The sequence below is a fragment of the Arachis duranensis genome, chromosome 6, assembly GCF_000817695.3.
Source record: "Arachis duranensis cultivar V14167 chromosome 6, aradu.V14167.gnm2.J7QH, whole genome shotgun sequence".
Lineage (NCBI taxonomy): Eukaryota > Viridiplantae > Streptophyta > Magnoliopsida > Fabales > Fabaceae > Arachis > Arachis duranensis.
This window is the reverse complement of record NC_029777.3, coordinates 82,302,399-82,310,520: the sequence shown is the minus strand read 5'-3', so window position 1 is coordinate 82,310,520 and position 8,122 is coordinate 82,302,399.

The window sequence follows — 8,122 nt, the reverse complement described above, 5'->3', positions numbered from 1 at the left end:
TATTTATCTTGATTTATTTTATAAAAAAAAATTTTTTCTCTTAATTTTTGAAATTAAGTTTGGTGTCTCCTTAGTTGTTTTATTTTTTTTATTTTTTTTTTGAGTTTAAATTTCCTTTACATTCTTTCTTCTTTGCTTGCTTGTCAACCACATGGTGCGTTTAATCCTTTTTTGGTGTTTTGTGCTAAGAAAAATAATGGAGAGAGATCACGTAGGTTACTACTTACACCCAAGTAGTGATTCATACTATAGTGGATGGAGGAACTATCAAAATTTTGGTTGGCAAAGCCAAAACCAAAAAAATTTCAATGCCCCATGTTCCAACTACCAAGAACCATCATTTTTCTACCCATATCAAGAGCCACCATCAGATAGTGAAGCTCCTCAGAAGAAGAGTGTTATGGAAGTAGAAATTCTTAATGCTATTCTTACTCAGAAGAAGCTTATGTCTCAGCAATTAAATCTACTTACTCAACAGATGGGTGGCATGCAAGTCCCAGCTATCAACACCCAAAATCTTCTTCAAGAGGTCAATTACATGGGGAGTGCTCAGGGTGGTTTTCAACAGAATAATTTTAATGACCACCAGTTTCAATCAACTCAGCAGGCAAACTCTAAATCCCAAGAAGATCCTAATTGGGAGATGATGATGAGTTTTATGCAAGAAACCAGAGCCTCCATTAGAAACTTGGAAGTGCAAATGGGCGAAATAAGCAAGCAATTAGAAGAAGAGGAAGATACACAACCTCCAATGCCCTTGGTAAGTAATGAAAAAGAGATTGAATTAGAAGAAAGCTACCAAGAGGAAGAGGTTGAAATTGAGGAATCTTGCAAAGAAGTAAAAGAATTCAAAGAAGAACACAAGGAAGTGAAACTTGCAAGACCTCTCCCAAAGCCATCACCATCCAATACAACATTCAAGTGGGTAAAATTCCAATCCTTAATCCTTACTTTCCCACTTGAATATGGGCTACTAGAGACGGATGGTCAACTTAGAGCTCTTTGTGGCATTGAGAGTAAGAGGAAGATGGTTAGTGGCAAGAGATGTCAAGCAAGGTTCAGTATGGTTGCATGCTCCAAATTAAAGTGCAAGGATAGGTGTAGAGCTCACTTAAATGGGTCTAGAAGGTTGTTTGGATGTCTCTGTGAGAATTCAGATTGCTTGCCACCAGGTGAAAATAATGGTGATCCACAAGAAGACGGACGTAAAAGCAAGATTTGGGACCCTGGAATTCATTCCCACAATCAACTCTCTTGGGGCCTTGTCACTTGCTTCAATTTGCTCAAAGGCGTTATACGCCTGGTTTGGGATCCCGGTAGCCATTGGAATTACAAACATTGGTGGAGATTCCTGGATCAGTACAAGCACAAACCACCATGACAAGGAGATCACCACATGTCCAACTTAAGGACTTTAACTAAAAGTGTTTGGTGGGAGACAACCCACCGTGGTATGATCGTTTCTTTTCATTCTTAGTTGTTTTTCGTAGTAGTAGTAGTAGTTTTCTTAGTTATTTGATTTTATTGAATTCTTACTAATTTTTTGATCATGCTGCTATTTTATCACAGGAACCGAACACCTCAAGCTCTAAAAAAAAAAAGAAGAGGAAGCGCATACGACGCGGACGCGAACGCGTCAAGCATGTGTGAGTGAAAAATGAAATTTGACAGAGAGTTGAGCGGAAATGGCGCCGGAACTAAGCCTTTAGCACAAACGATCTGTGATTTTCGCCATTCACGCGGCCGCGTCACTGACGCGGACGCGTGACCTGCAAATTCGACGTAAAAAAGTGTTTAGGCAGAGAGTTGTGCTGGCTTGGGGCAGGAAGTGTGCTAGAAGCACAAATTTTGTCACGCTGCCGCGTCCCTGACGCAGCCGCGTCAATTGCACATTTGGCCATCCATGCGTGCGCGTGCATGACGCGATCGCGTCGTATGAAAATAGGCATCCCAAGGCATGCGAACAGAAAGTCGCGCGGGCACGCTGTTGGCTGCGCGCGAATAGCATAAAATCCAGGGCACGCGATCGTGTGCCTGACGCTTCCGCGTCGTTTTGGAAAGGTGCGACCCACGCGACCGCGTGCTGCACGCGTTCGCGTCGACTGCGCCGCACTAGTTCGCCGCCAAGTTTTCTTTTTCTCTCTCTCTCAATCCTAATTCTCTTTTATTCTTTTATCCTTTTATTTTTCTCTCCTCATCATATTTATCTCTTCTATTTTCAGTTCTTATTTGCTTGAGGACAAGCAAACCTTTAAGTTTGGTGTTGTTGGATGCTGCGCTTATTAGTTTTCTGGCACAAAAGGGGGGGCGAATCATCTTCACGAAGGAGCACAACCTGAAGAATAAAGCAACCGCTAGGATAACTAAGGTGGTTGAGTTCCTTTCATTTTTATTCCTCCTTTCTTTTTCTATGTTATTTTCTGGTTTTCTGCTATTTTACTTTGTCTGTTGCATGATCTTTTATTAGTTAGAATCCTAGGATTTTTTTTTTAAAATTTCTTTAACGCTGAAAAGATGTTTCATGTACCACTCACTAAACTTGAATATTTCAAAAAAAAAAGAAGTGATGTATTGCATGAGAAATTGAGTTTAATTCTAAGAATAGTCTTATTTACTTAAATGTGGTGGTGTTTCCTGTGATTTTTGAATGCATGATATGAACAGTGCATATTTGAATTTGAATCAAGGGATGTTGATGTATAAAGAACAAGAATTTAGAGAATTATTATGACTTCTCTGAAATAAACAAAAATTTAATCCTTGAAGCAAAAGAAACAGCAAAAGAAAAAAATAATTATATAAATAAATAAATAATAATAAAAGCAAAGTCCAAGGCTCTGAGCATCAATGACTAGGGAGGTCGGATATGATTAAAAGCTCAAAGAGTTGTTTCCCTAGTCATATGCTTGTGGTGTGATTGTGTCAAGTAATCCTTGAAACAGAACACTTAGAGTCGAGACCAAGTGCATTTAACAGAGTATGCCAAAGGCTTTGAGCACCACTGTCTGGGAGTAACTGAAAGAAAAATCAGAACTCAAAGGGGGTTCCCCAGTTAAGTGCTTGTGGTGTTTTTGTGTTAAGTAACTCTTGAGACAAAACATTTAAAGTCACGGCTAGGCTCAAGGTGCAAAGCACCAAAGAAAAATAAATTAAGGTAAATGTTGCTGTGTTCAAGGATTAAACTGAAATGTAAAGATCAGAGAATTCATAATATTATCCGGATTCTAATTCCGAATGACATTAACATTCTTCTGATTCAAAGGAGAGTGAGATGCAAAACCTATTCAGGATTGCAGTTGTAAACCCCACTATAAGAAGAGACATGAGCATTAATCGAACTCTCATTCTCATGCAAATTCACATCCTAAGCTTATATTAGTTTTGGTTGCTTGAGGATAAGCAACAGTTTAAGTTTGGTGTTGTGATGCGTGAGCATCTTGTCTATCTTTTCTTAGTGAATTTGCATCTAATTTGTTGAATTTAATTAAGAATTAATTATATTTTAGCCACTATGGATGCTATTTTGAGTTTTGTGCAATTTTATTGATTTTAGGTAGCATTCGGATGGAATTGATGAAGTTCTGCAGAGAAAGAGAAGAAACCAAGGAGATGACCAGCGAATACTGACGCGGACGCATGGCTCACGCGACCGCGCGGAATGGAGGAAATCACAATGACGCGAACGCGTGGACTGAAATCTGCACAAATGACGCGAACGCGTGGACGACGCGGACGCGTCACATGAGCGATCTGGACAATTGACAGAAAACGCTGGGAGCGATTTCTGGGCTGTTTTGACCCAGTTTCCAGCTCGGAAAACACAGATTAGAGGCTGCAAAATGAACAATTCAAGTGGTCCCAATCCATCGATTGAAGATTTGATTATTTAGGTGGTCCCCATCCATCCATTGAAGATTTGATTATTTAAATTAATTTAAATTTAAATTCAAATTTGAATTCTAGGAAAAGATATTATTTTAATTTTTAGTTTTAGATAATTAGATTTTAAATTAATTAGGATTAGTTATAAATAGGGGAGACTTCTCTTCTATTGAAAATTACATTACATTAGGGGGATTCCATTAGGGAATTCTATACAAATTTACATTCTACATTCCATGAGCAACTAAACCTCCATTGTTAAGGTTAGGAGCTCTGTCTATTTGTAATGGATTAATTCGTTTGATCTTTCTAATTTATTCCATGCTTTGATTTATATTTCAATAATTGTTTTCGCTCCTTATTCTATGAACATGGGTGGAACGGAAGTATGACCCATGTTCTAATTGAGTTCTTGTAAAACTTGGAAAAGCTCTTTACTTAAACAACAGCTTGAAAACATATTATACTGAATTTTAATTGTTTATATTTAACGGGATACGTGACATATAATCCTCTTATTTTTGGATAATTAGGATTCTTTTGGCATATAAACTAGAAATTGAACTTCACCTTCTATAATTGGAATTAACTGACCAAGGAATTGGCAGTTAATGAATTTTAGAGGAGACTAGGAAGGTCTAAGGAATTAAGGCCTAGTCACATATAGTTTGCCATGAAATTATATCTTCCATGATTAAATTAGTTAGTAATAAAAATTAATCCGGAAAAATAGATAACTCTGAAACCTTAACTATTTTCTACATATTTTATTCCCAACGCATTGCTGCTTTTGCTTTCTGAAAGTCTAACATTACTGTTTAATGCTTTTGAACTTCCAACATCCTTTTTTGCTTGCCTAACTAATTCTATCAAATACTATTGTTGCTTAATCCATCAATCCTCGTGGGATCGACCTTTACTCACGTAAGGTATTACTTGGTACGACCCGGTGCACTTGCCGGTTAGTAAGTGTGGGTTATAAATTTCGCACCATAAAGTTGTCAAAAGAAAGAAAGCTTTGCAAAATAGGTGAGTTTATAGGTTGAAGCATGAAGAAAATTCTCAGTATCCAAAGTATAAGGTTAGATTGGAGGTCGAGGACTATAGGTAGAAAAAGAGAGTTGACTATAATGAAATATTTTCACTAGTTGTGAGAATTCTTCTATTAGAATTATTTTAAATCTGGCTGCAAGTCTTGATTTAGAGATAGAGCAGATGGATGTGAAAATGACTTTCTTTCATGGTGATCTTAAGGATGAAATTTACATGGAACAACCTGAAGGTTTCATGGTAAAAGACAAAGAGGATAATGTTTGCAAACTGAAGAAGAACTTATATGGTTTAAAGCAAACTCCGAGAAATGGTACAAGAAATTCGAGTCTATTATGGCAGAACAAGGCTACAAGAAGACTACTTCTAATCATTGTGTATCTGTAAAATAGTTTGCCAGTAATGATTTTGTTATCCCTTTGATATATGTTGATTACATGCTTATTGTTGGTCAGAATACTTCTAGGATTAACATGTTAAAGAAGCAACTTGTGATGTCATTTACAATGAAGGAACTTGGGCCAACAAAGGAGAAAGCAAAGGCCGTTAGTACTCCTCTTGCTACACACTTCAAATTGAGAGCAATAGAAAAAGTTCTATATGCATCACCCATGGTAGTTTAATGTATGCTATGGTGTGCACAAGACCGGGTATAGCTCATGTTGTTGGTTGTGTTAGTTGTTTTGTTTCAAACCCAAAAAGAGAGCATTGGAATGCTGTAAAATGGATAATGAGATATCTTCGTAGTACTTCTAGCATGAAGTTGTTTTCTGGAAGTGAGAATCCTATTCTAATTGGTTACACTAACTCAAATATGGAAGGAGATATTGATTCTAGAAGGTCCGTTTTAGGCTTATTTTTGCGGGTGGAGCTGTGTCTTGGCAATCTAGGTTCCAAAAATGTGTTGCTTTGTCTACTATTAAGGCCAAATTTATTGCCATTACCAAAGCGTGGAAGGAGATGCTTTGGATGAAAAAATTCTTGAAAGAACTCGAGTTTGCTCAAGAGAGATATGTCTTGTTTTCTGATAATTTTGGTAAAAATTGTACTTTTAATTCTTGATCTAAACATATTGATGAGAGGTATCATTGGATATGTGATGTTTTGGATGCTGAGTTGTTGGAACTTGAAAAGGTTCATACTGATGAGAATGGTTCTAATATGATGACCAAGACATTATCAAGATAGAATTTTGAAACTTGTTGCTTAATCACCGGATTGGCGGTTACCTCTAGATAGTCAAGAGGGAGAGATTTGTTAGATTTTAGATCCCTTTCAATGTGGAGAAAAAGCCCAAATATTGGTATCTAGGTCCATGGATAGTTGAAGTTGTTGAGGTTAGTTAGGGTTGAATAAGAGAGGTCTCATTTTGTTAAAAGCACGAGCATTGAGAGAGAAAGAGAAGAGAGAACACTATCCACTTTTTTCATCAGAGCAACAGACTTTCAGTATTTGTTTTGCACACGTCCACCATTGGAATGCATATCCACCTTATCTTGTTCTTCATTCTGCACGGTGAAAATTTCGATTGGAGGTCTGCAGTTTGAGAAATCGAGCTCGGACAGAGACTTTATTTTGTGGTATTTTCATCTTCTTGTTCTTGTCTTTTAAGCTTTGATGCTTGGATTGTTTGGCTTGTGCAGTAATTTGTGACTCTCTTACACTGTATTTTTTATTATAGTGAAGCTATTTCCTAGTTTTACTTCTCATATTGAGGAGTTTTTTGTAAAATTCACAAAATTAGTAAATAATTAGCCAATAAATTAATTAAAAAATCCAAAAAATTAGAAAAGAAAATTTTATAGTTAAATGAGGTAGAACTAATTAAAATAAGAATTTTGACACTAATTTTTAAGAATTTAGCCCAAAATTAGGCTGAACGGACTGAATCGGGCCTGTATTGGGCCCAAGGCCCAACCCAATCCATTACAACACAAAAGACCTTAGCTTTTCTTTCCTTCCGCAAATGAAAAGTAAGCTGGGCATGCATGGAGAAGAAGAGAAATAAGAAACACCCTTAGGCCTTAACCTTCCACTTTAATCTCACATAACTTCCTCCTCCGAGCTACGATCACTACACCATTTACGGCCAGGCGTCCGCAGTATCGAGCTCTACAAAGCCCACTAACTAATTGGTAAGGAACCTTGGATCTCACTCTCAGCCTCTCTTTTCCCCCAATTTTTTGAAATTATTTTTCAAAATTATGATCCATGAGTATTGAAAGTCCTTATGTCTTGATGTTAAAGTCAATTTAACTTGAGGAATTAACGGACTTTTGTTAGCTTGAGGCACGATTAAGGTAAAGTCCTTTGAACCCTAGTCAATACCTTGATTATATGTGTTTGGGTATTGAAATTTGGTATATAAATGTGATAATATGTGTTAGGTAGTATATATATAAAATTGGAACTCATTTGAAGAGATTGGAAGCTTGATTGGGAATATTGGATGCTAAATTTTGGTGGTGGAGTTTGTGAACTTGCATAGTTGGGTTGTCTTTAGGCTATATGAGGAAATTGGCCAAGGTATGATTTTGGTTTCTCATATCTAAAATATAATGTGTCGTGAAAACTTAGGTTAGTGACCGTAAGATAGGAATTGAATTGTTGATGGTGTTATTAGTTGAGATTGCATAATATGTATGTTAGTTAGTGATTTTGGAGGTTAAATTTGAGGCTCTTATGAATTATGTGTGTGACCTTGTATGACATTGGTTGGTATGTATAATGATTAGTAAAATTTGAAGTTGTTATTGGTGCCATATTTGTTGTTATTGAAATATTGTTGTGAACTTGAATTATTGAACTGAAATTGATGAAAGTGGTGAATTGATAAGTTGTGGGAGGAATAAGGAAGATTGAAATATGATTGGGGAGTGTTTGATGCAGTTATGGTAAGGTTTGGTTTGGTTTTTGAAAGGTTTGAAATTGGTTTATTTTGAAAGTTGAGGTTTGTAAAGTTTAAAGAAAACTATTATTTTTGACCAATTTTGACAGAGCAATAACTTGGCCTCCAAACCTCCAATATTTATCAAACTTGTCTAGATAGAAAATTGGTCCGAGAGGTTTACACCATTCACAGAAGAGATGAAAAAAATTTTTAAAACAAAAAAGTTATACTCGTCGAAAGTTTGATGTGCAAAGCTGAAATTCTGCGACATTTGAACATTTTGGCCACCTTGCATAACTC